This window comes from Antedon bifida, chromosome 5, assembly GCF_963402885.1.
Source record: "Antedon bifida chromosome 5, ecAntBifi1.1, whole genome shotgun sequence".
Taxonomy (NCBI): domain Eukaryota; kingdom Metazoa; phylum Echinodermata; class Crinoidea; order Comatulida; family Antedonidae; genus Antedon; species Antedon bifida.
In genome coordinates this window covers 10327849-10349943 of record NC_136230.1, presented here as the reverse complement: position 1 = coordinate 10349943, position 22095 = coordinate 10327849, and the positions used below count along the sequence as shown (strand labels likewise).

General features: G+C 31.5%; 1 long non-coding RNA gene across 1 annotated transcript; it reads left to right on the top strand.

Annotated features, from left to right (window-relative positions):
- Positions 1 to 4664: 4664 nt before the first annotated feature.
- On the top strand, positions 4665 to 20167 carry LOC144842728 (uncharacterized). The gene is made up of 3 exons (XR_013612166.1): positions 4665 to 4740; positions 19941 to 19976; positions 20130 to 20167. It is a non-coding gene; the product is annotated as an uncharacterized LOC144842728 (long non-coding RNA).
- Positions 20168 to 22095: the final 1928 nt, after the last annotated feature.

Sequence of the window (22095 nt, the reverse complement as noted above, 5' to 3'; positions counted from 1 at the left end):
GTTGTCTACAGAGACGAAAGTGATACCAATTCATGTGCTTCCTCTCGTTCACCAGCTAAGAGTCTGTATGATGGTAACAACAGTTTAAATATAAAAAAGGATAATATAATAATTACAAATATAGTTCATGTTACTTTTTATTACAGATCTTTATCACCACTCTCGCGAGCTTCGCGTTGCAAGAAACGTTATAATAGAACCATCCACTCCATCCAGAAGTCGAACAAATGTTTAAAGACTAACTCTCCGTACTGGAGCTGGCTAAGACATCATGTGGCTGGTACCAAACCAAACAGAAAATTCATACGTACGTTGTTGAGTAGCATTAAAGACAGTGCTAAGTTTAATGTTGGGATGGTTGGTAAGTATGCATCTCCTCATTGCAAGTCGGGGACCAAAGAGGTAGGTTTTGAAATTGGTAGCATTGATAAGCTCTGTAATGATAACAGTGTTAGACCAACGATTTCTAGTAGTCATATCAGGAAAGCCAAGCGGATGTGTTTTAACATTCACGACGCACCAGAGCTACCATCAGTAGATGAAATGCTAGATGCTGATCGGATTTGCCAAAGAAAAGTGCCACTGCGTAACACAGGTGAGAGCTGCAATAGAAGCTGCAATTCCACACTGACGTCAACACTCCTACATAGCTCTAAACGAGTGTGTCTTAACATTCACGATGCACCAGAGCTACCATCAATTGATGAAATGCTAGATGCTGATCGGATTTGCCAAAGAAAACTGCCACTGCGTAACACAGGTGAGAGCTTTACTACCATCATAACTCCAATGCTCATACGATCTAAACGAGTGTGTCTTAACATTCACGATGCACCAGAGCTACCATCAGTAGATGAAATGCTTGATGCTGATCGGAGTTGCAGGAGAAAAGTGCCACTGCGTAAGTAGTTTGACATAATATAGGAAGGAAACATTTAAATCTATAGTGCTTAACCAGGAAGTTGTTTCTAATTAACAACTCCCTGGTTAAAACACTACTAACAATTTTCATCAGTGACGAGTTTTAGTCTATTGAATAATATCCGTTCCTTATTTTGTAATAGAGTAATAAAATCTAAAATAAACAACATTAAGTATATTAATAGTTATATTTAAAAAAAACAAAATCTGATTTCCAAAATATAAGTTTAAAGAAATTTGATTGAATTAAAACTTAAACCGTGTTAATTTTAAATGAAAAAAAACCATAATTATTAAGTTAGTGTTTATTGGGATTATTTTTTTTATAAAGTTATTATTAAATTTAATTATCACATTTCAAATTGCAAAAGTAGTCTTAACAGTTCTTTTCAAATTATTATTTCAATAATTTGGCTAATTTGGAAAGAAAACAAAATTTCCAGTCTGAAGTCGGAGATGCTACCTCATCGTGGTAGACTGGTGTAAACATCATTGGTATCAACTTAAAAATTGTACCAATTATGGCTAACAGCATCACGCTTAACCCCAAAGCACAGGCTTAACATTGCGCAACGTCTTCGTCACCATTTCATTAATGAATGGACAATAATAAATAATAATAGCGCCCTCTTTCAGAACCAAACTTTTTTTGACATATTTTTCTTTCTTGTTTGCATGGCGGCGGCAGCGGTGTTGTTGGTCGTGGTGTACAACTGCAAACTCTTATATTATTTTAGACGTATTTTAGAAGTTTAATTTTGTAAGTATATACATACATTATTATATACATTATTTTAAGTGGAAAAGAAGGGCGACTACGAATTCGGTAAATAGCCTAAGCCTACAATACATGATATCCCACACCACCACCAGGGCACAGGGAGGGCTGTACGCATGATTTGATTTGTTTGGACGTTAATGGGACGTAAAAAGGGTAAAAAAAATGTATAAACAAAATGAAAAATTATATCTAAAATTATATATGAAATTCTATATTAACAATTCTTGATCTTTAGCTTAACTAAAGTTAATAATCTATCCCCCACCGGACACCATCCAGGTATTACTGAATCTAGGCTAGGCCTAGGTTTCAGGTTTGAATAGACTAGTAGGCCTAGCTAGGCCCTAGGCCTAGCGCCTAGGCCTACTAGGCTAGGCTAGTGTGTGAATTGAAAATTGAAAATAACTAAGCTAAGGTAATAAACTAATCCCCCGCATTTGACTTAGACGACACGACTAGAGTATATCATTTGTAATATTTTACAAATTTAAAGACCCTAAAATGTGGACCTTTCGCAATTTGCAAAATTACACCTCACAAAAATCCTAATCTAACTATGGCAATGGTGAGTAGTAAAATGATTAGGGCTAGCCATAGGCTAAGCCTAGTACCTACTAGTATTTTAATAATAGCAAAGAACTTATAACACAAGAATCTCCTGTTCGTCCGAGGCCCATTCAAAACGCAGCATCAAAAGTACAGAGTTAAAGGTCAAACTGGATGACGCCATTTCACAGCATGGATCAGCGTAAAAAACGACTGACATTTTCTATTATGGAATTTTGTCTTTTTATCGAGACTATAGAAATTAATAATAGCAAGTTGAGAACACGTATCTGCGACTACAGACAGGTAATATAGCGCTGCCACAGGCAGGATTACTGCATGTACACTTGACTACGCTTTGTTTTGAAATTTATTTTTGCTGACGTTTTTGCACAGAATAACACTATTTCACTCCAATTAGATTTCCCACAATAATAGTAAGTAACTGAATTTATTTATTATAACCTATTTTCACAAATTTGCATGAAAAATGGATTATAATTTTAAATCTAAATACTTGAAAATCAGATTATTAGTATTTTTTTAAGTGTAGAAGTCGATATCAATACGAAAAATAAATGTTTATATTAAATTTCATTGCCTACCACTTCAAAATTACAGTTAGGAATGTGCAATAATTATATAAATATATTTACGTTTCTTCTGACGTATAATTTGAGTTCATATATGATTAACATAGCGTTAGGCATATCATGCTCAGCATTAGACCTTTTTTATATACTATGAAACTACACAAAATGTTTTTGTTAAAATTTATTTTTAACATGGTATAATTATTAATAGATAATAATTTTTTTTTACAGATATGGGAAAACATAAAAAAATCTTTAAAACTCTCTGCATGGTGTGCAGTGCAAAAATCAATACAGATGGTGCCGTGCCAAATTAGTGGAGCAGTACTGTAAACAACTTGTTGGTGTTGACAGAGATGATATTGATGAAAACATATATCCACCTTTTTTCTGTCATCTCTGCTACACCAAGTACATGTATCACACACAAAAAATGCTCCACTAAAATCATGGCTTCCATGGAAATTTACGAGATATGCAAGGTTGAGTTGAAAAAAGGTTTTTATTCATTTATTCAAAATATCCAAAACTACAAATAAAGACAAAATAATGTTTGTTTTTTATTTGTTGCTCTTTATCACATACAAATATATACATAACACAAGATAAGAGTAAGAGGATAACCCTATAAGCTCTATAGCTTGTTTCCAAAGGTGTCCTCGACATATAAAGAAAAAGACAAAAATAACATTTAACTTACCAGATGAACATTATTAATAATATTTTATTGTGTGTTTTCAAAGGTGGAAGACCAAAACAAATTAAGAGTGGACTAGCGGCTGCAGAGTGCAAGAAAAGGATGGCACATACATCATCAGTGGCCACAAATTTCTCATCAATTGACAAAAAAAAAAATTCTTACAGCATCATTGGTTCTGTGAGTCTATTCATGTGTTGTATGTGCATGTACTGTAGTATTACCTTGTCAACATGTTGCTTGTAAAATGTGTGGTAAGCCCTGTTTTGTTGATGTTAGTGTTATGACTTGCCCTTCTTGTTTAGTTGGTTGATGTGCCATATCAGTCTATATCTGCAGTGCCAGATTTATTTGTCTGTTGCTGTGAAATGTAACTTGTGTCAGTTCGAATGTTGTCAATGTAATACTCATATTTGTGTCTTGCAAGACCAAACAACCGACACTGTTCAAGCCGTCCTTCAACAGCCTTTGGATGTCCCTATAACAGGCAAACTTGAATTATTAGGACATCATTGATGTCGTCAAAGGCAAAGCAGTCGCGAGATGGCACTGTGGAATTTACTTCAAAAGGACAGGTAGTGTATCTTCTTTTTTTCAGAAGCCTAAAAGGAAAGGTTCGTCAACTGTTAGACGAACAACAAAGATGACAATAATTGTTTTAAATTTATTGTTATATTATAATCTTAGCGTTCCCAAAATATAGAAAACAATTCATCTAAACAAGAAAATGTATTTCTTTCAGTCTTAACATTCTAACGTGGCACGATGGGTTGATTCTGGAGGATAAAGTGTGGATAAAGCTTGGAGGTGACAAAAAGGAGGATGGTACATTTAAGTTTATGATGCAGATTGCTAATCTCAAACGACCAAATGCACTACAGAACACAGTTACCATATTGTTATGGGAGGCAGGAGACTTTCAATATAATTTGCAAACAGGAATGGAAAGAATTCAGCATCAAGTTGAAGAACTTGAAAAGATGGTGTGGAAGTAAGTGAATGATTCAAGATAGTTACTCTAAATGATTAATTAAATCAGATTTTTATACCCAAGTCAAAAACAGCGAGTTTTAAACTTAAAGCATATCTTTAAAGTTGATAAATATTGTACTTTTATATTTTCAGTGGAAAGAAAATAGAGATTTTCGCTTTTGGTGATTATGAATATGAGTGATGCACATATGGACTCTCTGGAGCAAGCAGTTAGTATATGCTATTTATTTCAGACAAGTAATAATGGGTTAACAAGACCAGAAAGATATTAATGATCGCTTATTCCATAAAGACAAAATACATATAAAAAAGCTTAATTCATTATGATTTTACTAGCCTACAAAAACTATATACACCTATCAGTATCATACGTACATATTGATCACTTTAGGTCGTCACTTTTGCCTATTTTGTCTGGGTACAAGATTGCAACCACTAGGAGAATTGGATTCGGGAGAATTAAGAACTCTGAAAGACATCAAAGATGACCTCGAAAGATTCAAGGCTACTGGGAGTGATGTAAAGCAGGCAAAACATTTGAATAATGTTATAAATCTCTAGTGGAAGTTAACCATCATAATATGTCATTCCACATTCAAAATCTTTCCGTTAACTAACAACCCCTTCTTTTTTCTATACACCCTACACTACTTATTTATACCCTACCTATGTTATATTTTCTATCTAATTAATGTACGATACACTTCTAATCATACACTTTTCACACAGTAAACAACTTGGCATCATGCACATCGTACCATTAACCTGACCCCACACACTAAATCTATCAAAATTTACATATCTTTTTTCCTTACTTATCTACCATATATATATTTTTCATATCACTATCAATTATTTAAGAACGATATCTGTATAAATTATATATATTATTATTTTTATTTAATATATTAAATTTATTTAAATTAACAAATATTTTTTTTTTCAACAGAACACAACAAACATTGCATTTACACAATTCTTTATTACATGGGATTTCGAAAGTCTTTATACTAATCTCACAATACAAAATACCATGACGCCATTATAAATGTTTGCAATCTTTTAAATTCTAACAATGAAACCAAATTATATCGTACAAAATTAAACAACATAATTAATAAAAACGCATACTTTAAAGCAGGACCTTATTTTATAGACAAACACCAGGAATTATTATGGGATCATACAACAGCGCCCAAATCGCTAATTTAACCCTCCTTTTAAACAAATTAGATCCTTACCAAATTAAAGAATAAATTTCAAATTAACCGTTCATAGACCTGTTACATAGACAATGGCGCACTTATTAAAAACCTTCAAATGAATTCTCTTAATCTCATTAAATCCATCTCCAACATATACCCACACAATATTCCACTCAACTTTACTTTTAATACCACAAATATGATATATTTGGACACACACATTTCCATCAACTATACAACATTGTCAACAAACAAAATACACTACTCAATATATCAATAACCATACCAAAAATATACATACATTCATAAAAGATCCAACCATAACCCCGCAATATTTAAAAGTATCATCAAAACTGAATCACACCGATACAATCGACTATCATGCAACATAATAGAATTTCAACGCATTATGACCCTTTTTTCAGTAAGGTTAAAGAAGATAGGCTACAGTCGTAAATTCATTAATAAACGTATGATCCAATTTAAACACAATCCAAAGAAAAAGGTCACCAGTAATAATAATAATAATAAGCAAAGCTTTTTTATTAAAACCAAGTTTGATTAAACCACTGATAAAACAGAACCAACAATTTAACCACAAATACTTACAGCATATCACACATATTAAGTTAAAGGTGTAATATCTTTAAAAATTATACTGAATATTGTTTATCTATTTACTACAATTTTTTTTTTTTTATATATTTTTTGTAGACATTTTTACATTTACAAATAGATTATATATCATACAGTTTTATAATGTTACACTCTATAGCTTTATTCATTTTGAGTTACATTTTTTCTATTAAAAAAGTTTTGTACTATTAAAAAGTATGGAATAAATACTCTAATTAAATGACATCAATTTACTGCATTTATTGATCACTACACTTTCATTGAACGTTTAAAATTAAATAAAACTAAGATTCTGTCCTTCTTTATATTTATATCAATACTAAATAATCATTCCTAAAATCAAATCATCCCTATTTATAAACGTTTCCTTATGTTTAAGTCTTTCTTTAATATAAAATATTTCCCACAAATTATAAAAAAATCAAAACAATTAATCATTCCTTACATGTCATATTTAAGTAATAAATGTTTCAACCATTCCTATATATAAACATATTAGTATACTACCTATCTCAAACCTTTTTTACTAAACCTAACCCTGCATATAATCTGATTTAAACATTATAATTAAGCCATTTTAAAATTTATTTCCTATATATATTTCTAAACCTAACCCTATATATATATATATATATATCTGATCTAAAATGATATCAAATACAACTTACTCTAGTAGCTAGATCAACTTTCGTATGCACTTTGAGGTCCAGAGAATTTTACTTCAGAAATTAGTTTAGGGTGGTCAAACAATCAATTTTGGCTTGGTTACACATTTTGAAAATGTGGCGAATAATATGTAAACATTATAAGTTATATTACATAACCAAGTATATGAACTCCAGTGTTATATCTAAATAAATAACTTTGCATTAATTTTAAACCAAAAACCATTAGGTTTATAATTTTCTCATATAATAACTTGTACTTGTACTCGATAGTTATTCATTTTGACAAAGATTGGATAACAAATTTTGAAACAGTCGACGATAGGTGGCGCTGTTCACTTAAAGGACTACTGAGTATGTCGCGATATCCTAGCGGATACCTGAGAACTCTGCTCGTCAGATGACTAGACAAATTAATCTTACAGAAGATTATCAAGAACATAACTTTTTATTTCATTAAAGTTTAATAAACATTGGCTTAGTTTATAAATTAAAATAAAATTAGTAAAATTCTGAAAACAGTACAAACAGTTTTCTCAGAACCCATGATTAGTATAAGTACAAATTGTCTTTGAATCAAATCCTGTCTGGGAATCTGCATTGTCATCAATTATTAGTTAGCTTAAATAATATGTAGCGGTTTTCTTTCATCATTTTGATAAGGACTGATGTAGATTTAGAAAACATACATTAAACTAGAATTAAGTACTGCTACAACTATCTATATCTTAATTAAAGATTATTTGAATCATGGTAGTGTGGTTGTGTCTCACTAATCTAGCTAATTAAGTTCCACTTTGTTAAAGACATAGCATTCCCTTTAAAAAACAATTTTGTTCTTTAAAGAATTTTTTTTCAATATCACATTATATTCACTTTGACCAAAAATTATTTTATCATGAACATCTTTATTACCGCCACCAAGGAGGTTATATTGTTTGTGTGATATTTATTGGCAAGTTTGTGTGTGTGTGTGTTTTGTTTTTTTCTAAGTAAAAGACAGATCTTTACCAAATTAATTTAAACCACAGTATAGATTTGGTCACAGAAGACTCCATTTAATTTTGGAGGCACAATACAGACAAGGATCCCAATTCTGGACCACTTTTTAGTGTTTTACTAATTTTAGGTCATACGTCAAAGCTACAAGATGGATCTTTTCCACATTTACCACCACCCCATGGGAGGTATTATACCTACTATACTCCAATACAGAACCAGGATTCCAATTATTGACCACTTTTAGTTTGTGCAATGATGATTAAATTGTGACTTTTGTTGCACCAATAAATATTACATTCTTTGGTTTACTACACCTTGGTTATCAGCCCGGGGAAATATCTGATTGCTCTTGTTTTTTATGTTTTGGGGTACAATACATCATTAAACCAGTCTTCATGAATATTAATTTGTATAATGAAGGTGCTAGCTGGTGTTGCTCGAAAGCTCTGCAAATTGTTGTGACTGTTTTATTCTATCGTATTGATTTCAATCCAGTTTTGTTTATTGTGTTTTCTTATCCTTTTGTGAAAAGTGTGCCTACTATAATAAACAGTAAACAAGGAAGTCTTCACGACGCCTCACGATGGTAAAGGATAATCTGCTGGATGAGATAATATTACTGACTGTACTAGTAAGGTTTAGTTAAATCATACTATCAGTATGTTTACTAGACTAAATTCAATATCTTCAACATTGATAAAGACATGGATTTGAAGATAAACTTATCGCAATCAATCAGGCCAAAGAATAAGTTTGTAATTTATTCCCAGTATAATCTGCACTTTTCTAATGTCTCTCAAGATAAGAATTAGACCAAGAGGTTTATGTTCTCAAAACCTGATACAAGTGGCCGAGAAAACAAATTGGAATCTACTGAATAGAATTAACCTAATTAATGATTTATTGTCCCCAAAAAACAAGAAAAAACGAAAATGATTATTCAGACTTTGAATAGGTCATTTTTCAAATTTAATAAAATGATTCCGTAGAAAAAATAATTATTTTATAAAAAGACAAAATAAATAGTTTAAAAAAAAAAATAAATCGGAGCACTGCCTTTTTGAATGGCCTAGCCTCCTACCAAGTTATTGACATTAATGGAATCAACTACTAATTGGATAAAAGTTTACTTACTTACAGAAGTAAACGAAACAAATAATGAATGTTTTATACTGTGTTCATTGGGATAATTGAATTTCATCCTCATTGACTCCACCCTGTCGAATAAAACAGTCAATTTTTCAACTAATGAAATATTCCTTCAATTACATACATTCATTTAAATAATGAATAAAAAAGATTGAAAATGAATCATTTTATAAATGTTTTGATCAATAATTATCTTGATGATCAATGATCTATGAAAAGCATTTTTATATATTCTCATAAAATTTATTTGATAATTTAATTGATTATTTATGTAACATTTAAAAGAAATTGTTGATAATAAACCTAGAGATGTTTGGAGATGAGGCAATTTATAATCTGTTTGCAAAATGAATGGTTATATAGTGTGTTGCAGCTGGAGAGACTTGCTTTTAATGGTTATATGATGGCCATTAAATCCATAAGTTCATTGTAAAGGCCTTTCGTATTAACCCATGACATATAGAATGTCTGAATTAAACATAAAGAAATAAAAGTTTTTAAGCATTTAACATATTCATATACGACGAAAAATATAATTTTGTAGTTTTGAGTAAAAATCGACAGTTATAGTACCCTTTTGTGTAAAACTACAATAATACTTACAATAATGTTCCACCGATCATTGTAGTGGAATCACTGTAAGCTATATGTTACTCGTTTTCACTACATGCTCCCCCACATCATGTCCATGCATTTTGTGTACACAGACCTACGGTTTATAGTCCTTATCCGAGAAGACTTGTCCTACCACCAGAAACAAAGAGGGAGTAAGCCTTGAACCTTTGTCATAAGGCTATGGATGACCGTCTTAATTGCTCAGCCACTATACAGAAGTGAACATCTTTTATTTCCTTACTTATTCCTTGAAACGTTATCAACCTGTGGTAAACCTATGAGATTACTAACAATGCTTATTATGGTTCTTTTATTATAATATTAATTACACAATATTATTATTGGTTTATATGACGAATAAACACTCATTTTTATAAAGTAATTTGCGGTTCAAGCTTAAATTTCAGTTGTTACACAGCCTGTTTCTGAGAGTAATTTTTTTGCAAATTGACTTATATAGCAATTTTCTTTTTGTTCATATCAAAATGTATTCCACACAGAGTTGTAAGTGGCCTGGGTATAAAATATGGCAAAAAATCAAGAGGTTGAGATTATTTTTAAATATACTTTGATTACATTGCAGGCTTTTACATGTTTTTAGCAATTTAGCTCTTTTATCATTCTTGTTTCATTGGTAAAACTTTTAGCCAGTTAATTAGTTTTTTAATTTGATGATTACTCTTACTTTTACCTTTTTCTCTTACTTTTTCTCAGAACTTTTATTTCTTTCAGCTTTGCTTCAGGAAAATATATAATCCTTAAAAATCACTCATGGATGTCAAATCTTATATTTCACCTCTAAGCAGGCAATATATTTATAATGTTCCATTTCATCAGCGTACCGATCACTGTACTGTAGTGTAATAGAATATAAAATTTACCCCTTTAACCCCACTACTATAGTAAATCATGCGATCTCTTATGAAGCTTGTTCTACGTGTAGTTTTGTTCAAAAGCTTGATACTAATTAAGCGTATCTAATGACTAATTTCAATACATCATTCACTTTAGTAAATGTCATTGACATTAATAATAAGAATTACATTACAACTTCATGTTCAAGGTCACCACTAATTATGCTATATATTGTAATTTTTCTTTTTACTTATAAATGATTATTTATATTTCATTTTCTTCAAACTTTTGCCTGACACAAGATGTTTTTAGAGACTGAACCTTCTTTCAAATCAAATATCAGAAAAAGGAAATTCCTATTAAAGATGTATTACGTTTTCTTCCCAAAAAACATGAAGAATAAAGATTAATAAAATCAGACTTTGAATAGGCCATTTTGCAGTTATAATAAAGTTATTCACTTACAGTGATAAGTTATAAGTAGAAAAAATATAATTGTTTAACCAAAAACCATTGTTTGACGTGAAAGATGGTGATTCTAAATTCTGAACATGATCTGTTAAGAAAGGTGGCAATTTGTTGCCAATTCTTCCTCTCTTTTTCCACGATGAATGTAGTATAAAATAGTTCATTCTTACAACTGCATATAACTTAGGTAGGCTTTCAGTGTACAGTACTATGCAAGACAGGAAATGTTAGATCTAAATGCTTGTCAGAAAAGTCTTCAACTGGGTCTTAAAATAGTTCAAATAACACATTGTCTGTTGAAAATGGTAGGGAATTGGAGCTACCTCAGCAAAAACTCTCCAACTATAAAAACGTTGTAGTATTTAGAGTCTGACATAAGTAAATCTGCACAAGCTCAGATAGGTAGCGGTACAACTTTGATGAATGACATAATAATACTAATGTTTTGTTAGCAATGCGCTTCTAATGAGCTCTGCTGCCAAATAAAACATAATTCTGATGAGTTGACTGGCCGATTGGTAGGCAGGTGCACCACAAACCATAACTATAAATTGACACAGGTTAAGTCTTCTCAGATAAGGACTTTAGACTGGAGTACTGTATACACATCTGGCTTGGGTAGAAGAAGAAGTTCATCTCATTCTGATAAGTCGAGTGTCTGAACGGTAAACCATCTATAAAATCAGTACAGGTTCAAGTCTTCTAACCAAATAATAGAGGACGACAAAATACATTAATGGGAGGATGACTCGATTATTGGGAGAGTTGAAAGGTTTGCATTTGAACGGTATCAATGAAGACTACCTAACCTTATTTAAACTTAAATTGTTGTCTGCTGCCTCCTATTTCCTATTTTTAAAAAATAAAATCGCTTGACATCTTGCAGTATTTACTATACACAAGTCTGAAAATGTTTGCAGAATAAATTTCTACAGACTCATTGTAATTTTCTGTTTGATTTTTTTTACAAATGCTAATTGACTTTTATAATTGTAAAGGCTTGCAGGTGTATCATTAAAATAACAAGTAACCCATGTGATATCCAATTATAATATGCTCATTAGACATTTTTATGTATTTTTGTTTTTAATCATGATTTTAATCAATCCATTGTGACAAGACTACAAACGCCACATCCAATAGCCTATGGACATTTACTGTAAGACGTATTTGCTACTCGTAAATCTGTGAACTGATGCGCCATTAACACATTCAGTCAGTGCACGACGTCAAATTCAAAACCTGTTACTTCAATTTGGTTGTCACTTTACAAAAGATTTTTGATACGTTTAACCTAAGTTTTGCCTGATTGCTTTCTGATCTGTCTGGTATAGTGAATTCAATTCAGCTGATCATGTGAATTCTTTGTGTACAAAAAAAAAAGAAAGAAATTTGCAACGGTGACTGGCATACAGGTAGTGAATGGAGAACCATTATAAAGTCTGGAAAGTAAACAAAAACTTATTTGGATGTTGGTAATTGGATTCCACATAATAAATTTTTACATTAATGAGTGGAATAGATAGATAGATAGATGTTACTATTATGACAACAATTTCAAATCCAGTGTATCCTTGTTATCTGATTGGTTAAAGTTTCATTCACTATTTGTTCTATTGCATGGTAAATGTTATATTTTATTGTTCTATTGCATTACCTATAGGCCTACTATTTATGTTACAGTATAAACATTTTATTTTTGTGTAATGGGACAAATATTTTCATTTCAGTTAAACTTCATGAAAATATTTGTACCATTGCATAAACATTCATTATACTATTAGTATTAAACCAACAGAGTATAAGAAAAAAGATCCAAAAATCTTCTCATCAAATTGTGATTATTAGTGAATTGTCTTCATACAATTGGGATTCAATGAAGCAAGTTATGTGAACACATGATAGATCCACACCAATATGATTGATATCTAGTTCCGCGTCAATGAACGACGACCAACTGAACTATAAGATATTATTAACATTAATACACTTCAGATGTAATATTGTAATGTACAGTGATAGCACAGATTGGTATGAACTCATCAAACAGTGTGCGCAAGTCACATGACGTACCATCAGGTATGACCTAGCTTGACATTTGCAGATGAACTAAAGTAGACGGATACTTTGTTGGTTTTTTTTTTTACTTGCTGATGCAGTTTTTATTGAAGTAGATTGATCCGAGGGATTACTGTTTAAAAAAACTATTTCTATGAGGCCCTGGGAACTGTAGCTGATCTGTTGGTTATCGGATGCCTTGATTTTGCAAAGCGGAATTCTTAAGCCATAGGATTAGAGTACAGCAGCAGAATGTTATTGTTATTGCCACCACATTTTACTGCATAATTCTTTATACCTTTTTAGCGTTTCTTATGAGAGATACACAATGAATCCTCAAGTCATTGAAGAAACTATAAGGCGTATTATTATTGATAATATTATTAATTTTTAAAACTCCTCTTGTCAAATTTCTGAAAATTCATAAATCGTATAAAAAAGCTTATGAATACAGTAGAACCACTCCTTTTAGACATTCAGGAACACCCTTATTAACAGGACACTTTCCTGTGAAATTAATGAAAGGGCCAACCCACTATTCAGAAGATCCTTTATCGAGAGAAGCATGACGTTTACAACTGTTATAAGGGGACACTTTTTTTTGGTTCCCAAAGGGTCCTTGAGGGTTCTTTGTATAAATATAAAACAGTTAAGCTGTGGGTTGCGCGGTAGGAAGATTTTGTACACAAGGTCTTTTCCGCAAATGACCAACTGTGAACTACATGTAGATTGAGTTGTGGCAGAGGAGTCATTGACTGGTGTCTTTTCATTAATACCTTGTGTTTTGTATAATTTTGCTTTGTTTAAATTCAAGATAGGCCTACTTAAGAGGTGTTTTTTTTTCTGTTTTTAAATGCATGGTTTATTCTTAGAAAATGCTATTTGAGATGTTTATTGGATAATTTAAACTGAAAGACTAATTTTAATATAAAGTACTGTTATAATTCTCAAATTTGTTATTGGTTGGCCAGCCTGGTAGAAGAAAACTATAGATTACACTGGGTAAAGAAATCGTGTTGTATTAAATTAAATACTGCTGAATCCAACTTTAGAAATACTTTTCTATATTTTTTCTTAACTGTTCTCTCAATGTACTTTAGTATCAAATAGGCCTACAATACAGCAGAATTGGGGAAAACAGCCAATTTTTCTGATTTTGTTCATATTTCAACATAAAATAAGATGTTCAAGAATATACCATTTTAATGTCTGCATGGACTTGAATCATGAAATTTCCGAAACTTCCACAGAAAATATACTATTCAGTTCTTCAATAAAGACTATTTAATTTAATTTAGAAATAAGTTACTGATGATTCCTATTATAGACACTTTTAAACAAAAACCAAAGAAATAATCTGTAAATTTAAATGATTACCAATATTTTAGGGAATTGCACCATGATGTAAAATGCTGAATTTCTAATAATTACTATCTGTACATCAAAGACACCTCCATCAATGGCCCATGTGTTTTTCTTTTAACGCTCCATTTATTGAGAATGCTTGGCTGATGAAGCGGGCATCTAGTGTCGTCTTTTGGTACATCTGTATGAGCATTTGTGAACTTGTAAGCATTGATTTGCCATGTATAGCTGATAAAGAATCTGCCTACTCGGCTCATTAAAAGATAATTTAGCTTGTTGATTGGTATTAAATCTTTATGACTTATTCCAGTTGATTCCTCTTGAGGATTCTTATCTTTCTTACATGTTTATTTATTATTCTTATTTATTCTTGGATTTTTTTCAGTACTCATTTTCTGTTTACTTCAGATTGTAAGCTACAACAATGTTTTCTTTACTACTAATTAATGTATAGAAAATTGTAGTCTTTATTGAACATAAAGTTTCAACTCCTGTAGTAAACATAGCGGTAAATTTCTGGAACTAAAGTCTTATAATTGAACAAAAACGATGTATGTTCACCAAGAAAACATGAATGAAAACCATATGTCCCCACTACGCAGAGGTCTTCGTTCTGAAAGATCCTCTTATGTTAACTCCATGTAAAACCAATTTTAAATAAAAATTTTTTATTAAACTTTGTTTAATGACGGTGACTCATGCATATACAAATACGTTGACAAAAAGAATGACTAAAAAAGGAAGATGAAAAGACCAAAAAAGATGTTGGGGGCTTCTTTGCTCAGGCACCAGAGATCTGGTCAGTTTAACTTCAACCATCACATGATAGTAAATTGACATTCATTAAAAAGAAATTAATAAGAATTATAATTAGACTTTCTTTCTACATAATTATAAGGCATTCAGTGTTTTTCATCAGAATATTGTAGTTTGACAGTCATTACAAACAAGTGTGCTTTTATGATATTCGAAACCAAATAGCGACTTAAGTCACAACGTGGGAAGTCTAACTGAGCCGCGCTGTTTGCGTTGGATTTCAGGTTTTTACCAACCACATAAAATATTAATACGCAAGCCAGTTTTTTTATCATTATTTGTTTTCTTTCTTTTGAAATGAAAAAAATTAACATTGCATAGTCAGTGAAAATGAACAACTTAATGTGAACTTTGATAGTAAGCGGCACACTGCTACAATATTGTATATGCTAATTTAAATGCAACGTAGCTGTCTAAAGCTAGGGATTAAGATTCAATAACATACCATTGTGCTCAGGTATGGATTAGCATTTCAATTTCACATAGATTAATTCTAAAATTAATGTACAAACACAAGAGTGGAGTTTAATATTTCAGTTTTACTACGAAAATGTTAAATATTTGATATACATTTTATAAACATAGTAGACTTTAAAGATTCTATAGTAGAAATTTCCGAATTATACTTTCTGTTTTCTATATTTATTATTTTTAATTAAATTTAAATTTTTCGTCTGTTTCTTGTTATGGTGGAAACACATTTTACTTTGTTGCCTCCTCTCTTTGGAACGAACTTCCATATTAACCCATTGTTTTTTACAAAAAGCACATATTTCATGTAAAATTAATTAATCTACCTTGGTTTAGGAGGAAATAGAGGGTACAGCACTATTGCTATAGATGCATTATAAACTCTCTTGAAACATAGACGTGAAGCAACCAAGACTTGTCATGCGCTTCAGGGGCGGTCGCAGGACTATTTTAAGGGGGTTGCCCAGTCCAGGGCCATAATAGGAACCAAGAATTTTGTTAAATGACACCTCTAGGTGGCCGGAAATGGTACACTCGCACGTAATATTCACGATAAATGGCACCTCTAGTTTTCACCGGAAATGACACTGTAATATCTATCAGCAGTATTTATCCCACCTATTTTTTCTGCCGGTAAAACACACATGACTAAGGATAACATTTTTTGCGTTCAATGCGAACGTCAGAGGAAGTCCCCGATGAAGGTACTTCCGGTAAGGTAATATTATTCTAGCAATTATAATCAATTAATACAAATTAATTACTAGGCTTATAAATTAATAATTTAAACAAGTTAGACAAAAAATGTGAAGCTGCTGCTATAAATATATTGAGCAAAACGTTGAATTGTATTATTTTGAAATAAATGCTAAATATAAGTCAGTAAAACCACAATTTCCAAATTCATTTTCATTTATCCACTGTACTGTACAACAGTGTTGCTTAAACCATACTCCAGAAAAGAAAATATGTATATATAACACTGTTATTTCAAAGTTCGGAACGTTCATAATTACTACGGAAATTCGACCTAATTTTGAATGAAATGAAAAAAAAAAATCCACTGACCGCCGTTACATTGTGCGCGGTTAATTTTACGCTACAGTCAGTCAATTTACATATAGACTCTTCTAACCCTGGACTTCTATAACGACGTTAATGGTTAATATATGCCTATGATGAAGTGGGATCTAAATTTTAATTTAGTGGCAGAAAAAAACATTTAGTATGAAACTAAGTGTGTTGCCCGGGCAACACCCCTGCGTCCATGCGCTTCATGTGAAAATTCCCGGCTTCTGATGCTATACAAGCAAGCCTAAATTTACACAGATAAGCTGTAACGGTAGTGGAAAACCATGTAGGTATGTATAGAAGCTGTATTTGTCATGAGCGGTTAATTTTCACTCAACCGTCCATGATTTGTCTGTAAATTGGCCTAAAGACATGTTTATGATGATATCTTATTCTATGCTTAAATTAAAGACAAAAATTATTAAAATGTAGTAATTTAACAAAATCAGACCTTACAAGTATACAAAAAAAGGTGAAAAATATTGTGAGAATTCAAGAAGTATCAGCCCGTACGTATTTTGTCCGCAAAATACGATGTTGTAACTTTTGTGAACCATTTAATCAGTTTTAACGATCGTATAGTTGAAGAACAATTGGAATCGTTGAATTGTTTTAATGATTTCTAATGTTGATTTTCCTGTCAATCTTTAACATTTCAGTGGTCCAAACTATGCAATGTATTGCATTTTCCAGTGAAATTGCTGGATCTGGTTATCTTAACCCAATTCATAACAACTCAACGTTGACTAGAAAACATGCTTTACAACATTCAACTTTTAATTTGTCTGACTTTGAATGTTCATATTGTACAGTCATCAAAAGTTAATTTGAATTTTTCATTTCAGGATATATTCATCTTTAATAAATAAACTAAAACTCTCATTAAAAGTATAACAAAAATTGATGATGGATGAAAGATGATGGAAATTGACCAAAAAATAGAAAAGAAATCATGATTATTATAACATGATAGAAGTTACAGATAGAGAAGTAATGAAATAAGTCCGTAGCCGGATACAATAAAATATACAAATCTAAAACATAGGTGACATCTGAATTAATCAATTTTTTATGTAGGCCTTAGGGATTTTATAGCAATTACATCTTGTTTTATATACTATACATATATAAATACATCTTATTATATATTTTTTTGTATTTTACATATTCTCAATCATCACTGATCAATTATTTTTTATTTTTTTTAGAAAATCCATGACATTAAAGCCCCCTTCCCTACGTTTTTTAGATCTAATTTAAGATCACAAACTATATTTAATGTAAAAATAATACTATATGGTCCTATTGCGATAACTTTTTTCGTCTTTAAACGGTTAAAAATGTGAAAAATAAGTCGATTCTAATAATTATAGCGGCCCGCTATAAATCCCAAAATGCATTGCGCGCGGATTGATATTTTTGTTTTTCACCTGTAATTCGCCCACTTTTCGATCGATCGTGCCGGCCAAAACAAATGGAAGACTCCTAACTTTTCAGCGAAAATACCGGGTTTTCCCCAATTTGTATCAACGGAGTCTGGCAAAAATAGAAAGACAATTAATGCAGCAACTATACAACGTCAGGCTAGGTATATAGCTAGCGTATGATGTTCGTACGTTACCGATGTTTACCAGCTAGGCCTACAAAACTAAGCCTAGCTAGGCTAGGCCTAAGACCGTCCACGAGAGGTCGATCGCCGCGAGCTACTTAGGTAGTGCATTGTTTCTCACTTTTTATCATAATTTACCATAAAACGTACATTTAAGACAAGGAATGACATGGTTTAATGTTTTTAAAGTGATATATATGTATTATTTTCCAAAAAACGTCCAAAATTGCAGGGAAGGGGTCTTTAATTTAGGTAATTTGAATATAAATTGGAATTTTTAATTTTTACCAAGATTATTTTACTTTGAATTAAAATGGAATTCATATAAAAACCATTACATAAAAATAAAATAAAATGTTTTATATTCACTTAAGAATTTGTAATATTTTTAGCACCATTATAAGTTTAAACATGAGAACCCCTTTCAAGGACAACCTATTGTCAACCTCAACATATTGTCCCCTGGTTACTCCTGTATATATTAACACTCATTTGTTTCACAGGAATATGTCCTCTTAATATGGGTTGCCCACTGAATAGAGGTGTAACAATGGAGGGTTTGTACTGTTACAGGGTATACCTACAGTACTACAACAATACAGTATTATTTTTCGCACTGCGGCTCTAGCCAGCTATGTCCCAGGAGGACATATTCATTAATAAACTGTTTCATAGCAGTAGCTTTAGTATCTAAGGCTGACAGTTTTGCGAATTTGTAAACTCGACTATAATTTATAGGTCCCAGCTGCTGGACCCAAAAAACGTCTGGGAAAAGAGAGTCTATGAGGGCTCACGGTTGAACGATTTTGGAATCTCGCCCTTTGATTGGTTGACGCGAATCAACAGACTGGGAAGAATTTTCTCCCTTGTATATACCACCGTGAAGTCACGTTGTCTCTAGAGGGTATTCAGTTGCATGCCTACAGTACAGGTTGAGGTCACACACAACCAGGCTACAGCACATTGAAGTTCAAAATTGACCATTTTTAAATGCCATTTTTTAATTAGTAGATTAATATTTTTTGGCAAATAATACATTGTTGGAAAGGTACACATGTCTTCTTTCAAATGCTGTGTATACAATTAACTAGTGAAAAAATGGGCATGTGATTCATAATTAAAGAACTATCTGTGATTTGTATGTATTTTTGCGATTAAAGGACATCTTTTTAGTCGCGCGGACGCGACTCTATAGTTCACTATGTTGGTCTGTCGGTCCGGTATCACTATGCGTTTTAGCACACGACTTATGGCTGTTGGCCTTGTTAATAATCATATTAATCAAAAGAACAATAATGTTAAAATGTCGAGCGGCGTTTTTTGTAAGAAATATTTCTTGTTTACATTGCGTTTACATCTTAGCATTTAACAACAAATCTACATGCTAATTATCTATCGGTATAACTTTTAATTTATGTGTTTAGATCAACGGCACACATTCTTGTGAATTCTTTACAAACGTTTGTATATTTTTTTTATTCATATAATAATATTATCATGATCAATATATTTTAATCATGAATATTTGTAAATTCTCAATGTTGATATTTCCATATTTATTATCCTCCCCTTTTCATAATTTTCTTATATTTTTCTCCTCACCTCCATAAAAGTTCTGGCACAGTTCTGGCACCAGCAAATCAAATTGAACATGTTTCATTTTCATGCGGCTATGTGCATATCAATTGGTGCATACCCACGTGGAAATATTGACATTTGATTTGCTCGCGCTGGACCAGAAGCGTGTCGGAATCATCAGGTGTGAAAAAAGACCCTTAATACAGGTATACTGTACTTACACTATAACATTTTTTTTTTTGTTATATTTAAAGTATAAAATGGCTAAAGTACATGGAAAACCACTAAAATACAGTACTACTAATAAAATTTAGTCGAAAATAAAGTCAAAATAAATGTTACTTTGTATTTTGATCAATTCAATTTGCCTTGCGTTATTTGATTTATTATCTGTTTGAAGTTCATTGCCGGTAATTTGTCTGACCTGTCGGCTTTTTATGCTTAAAAAATTCAGCGATTACATGCACAGATTCCGTGATTTCAGTAACGATACTTCGGTTTCGCAATAGAGTATAATATCAATATGCCAATTTGAATATATAAGGTTATTAAAAACAACAATAGAAAACTGTTCATATTGTTACTTTTTAGGCAACTGCTCTAGTACATTATAAATGCTACTGTACTATTGAATACAAATAAATAAAAGTGTTTTTAGTGTGTGAATTTGAAATATTTATACCTTTTGTAATGTTAATACGTCCTGATACCAAAAACATGACTTAATATATATACTGTATATCCATTTTCAACTAAAGTGAGCATTACCCTTCAAGTGCCAACTCAGTATGATTTGTTGTTCTGGTAGAACAAATAAATGTAAATTAAATTTAACATTGGAGCATATTAATAACATGCACAGTAGTTAGTTGATAACTCAGATGTCCTACTCATGACGTAATTTGTATCTTTATACTAAGTATATGAGAAAAATTTGCAAGTAATTCTTGCATGGGACTCGAACCCACAAGTTCCAGATCACTAGTCTGGCGTTCATACCTCTAGACCACCGAGCTTGCACTGATGGCCAAAGTAGGGCAAAACATCTGACCAATTACTCAACTCCCCTGACGCAAAGCTACTCTACAGACATTAGTTAAATACAATTACAATTTATATCATAAAAATCCTACTGGTGGCTGTTGCCGGGCATATATTATTATGACCCATGGGCTACAACAGTATGTATTAATTGTATTGTACTCTATCAAGTATGCAAACTTAAATGATTTATTTTTTCATTAGCATTCATTTATTTCCAATAGTACATCCATGTACAAAACATACAGAACAGAAAGAAAAAAAATGTCATCAGGAAATTAACAATATCATCTTCTACAAAAACAACCTAACATATCAAATTTGGATTGTGGAAGTACATTGACTATGGGTTTTTTTTCCATGTTATCGTAAATTCTTAAAAAAAGAAAGTTTTATTATTTGATTTTTAAGACTCAAGAGTTTCATTCAATTTGTGATTTTTACTTCAAAATTAATTCTCTTTATATTTTAAATTGGAATCTGATATGAACTTTATTCCACAAGTCTAACCATTTTAATGGCATACTAATTTTGTAAAACAACTGTAGCATAATGAACATCTCACCTCAAATGCTAACAATAATTAATTTTCTCACATTATTTTTGAGTTACTTTGATTGACCTCTGACCCAGCTTTAGTGACACATTGAAAGTAATCTTTCATGTTAAATCCTAAAGATCCGTTCGCCTAATCCATTCATGTTTCTTTTATGAATGTCTTAATGTGTGCAAACATGGAGCTACAAATCCAAAGATATCTGTTTCTATTACTACACTTAAAGACACCTCTGCATTTTTTTATCTAAGTTAAGGTCACAAATTGCATTTTATGCAAAAATAAATACCAGCATGCATTGCGCACAGATTGATATTTTTATATTTGTTCTAAAAAGACAATTAGAAACACCAAATTGAGGGTGTTAAAAATGCCATTTAACTGGATATTGCTGTGTAATGTTG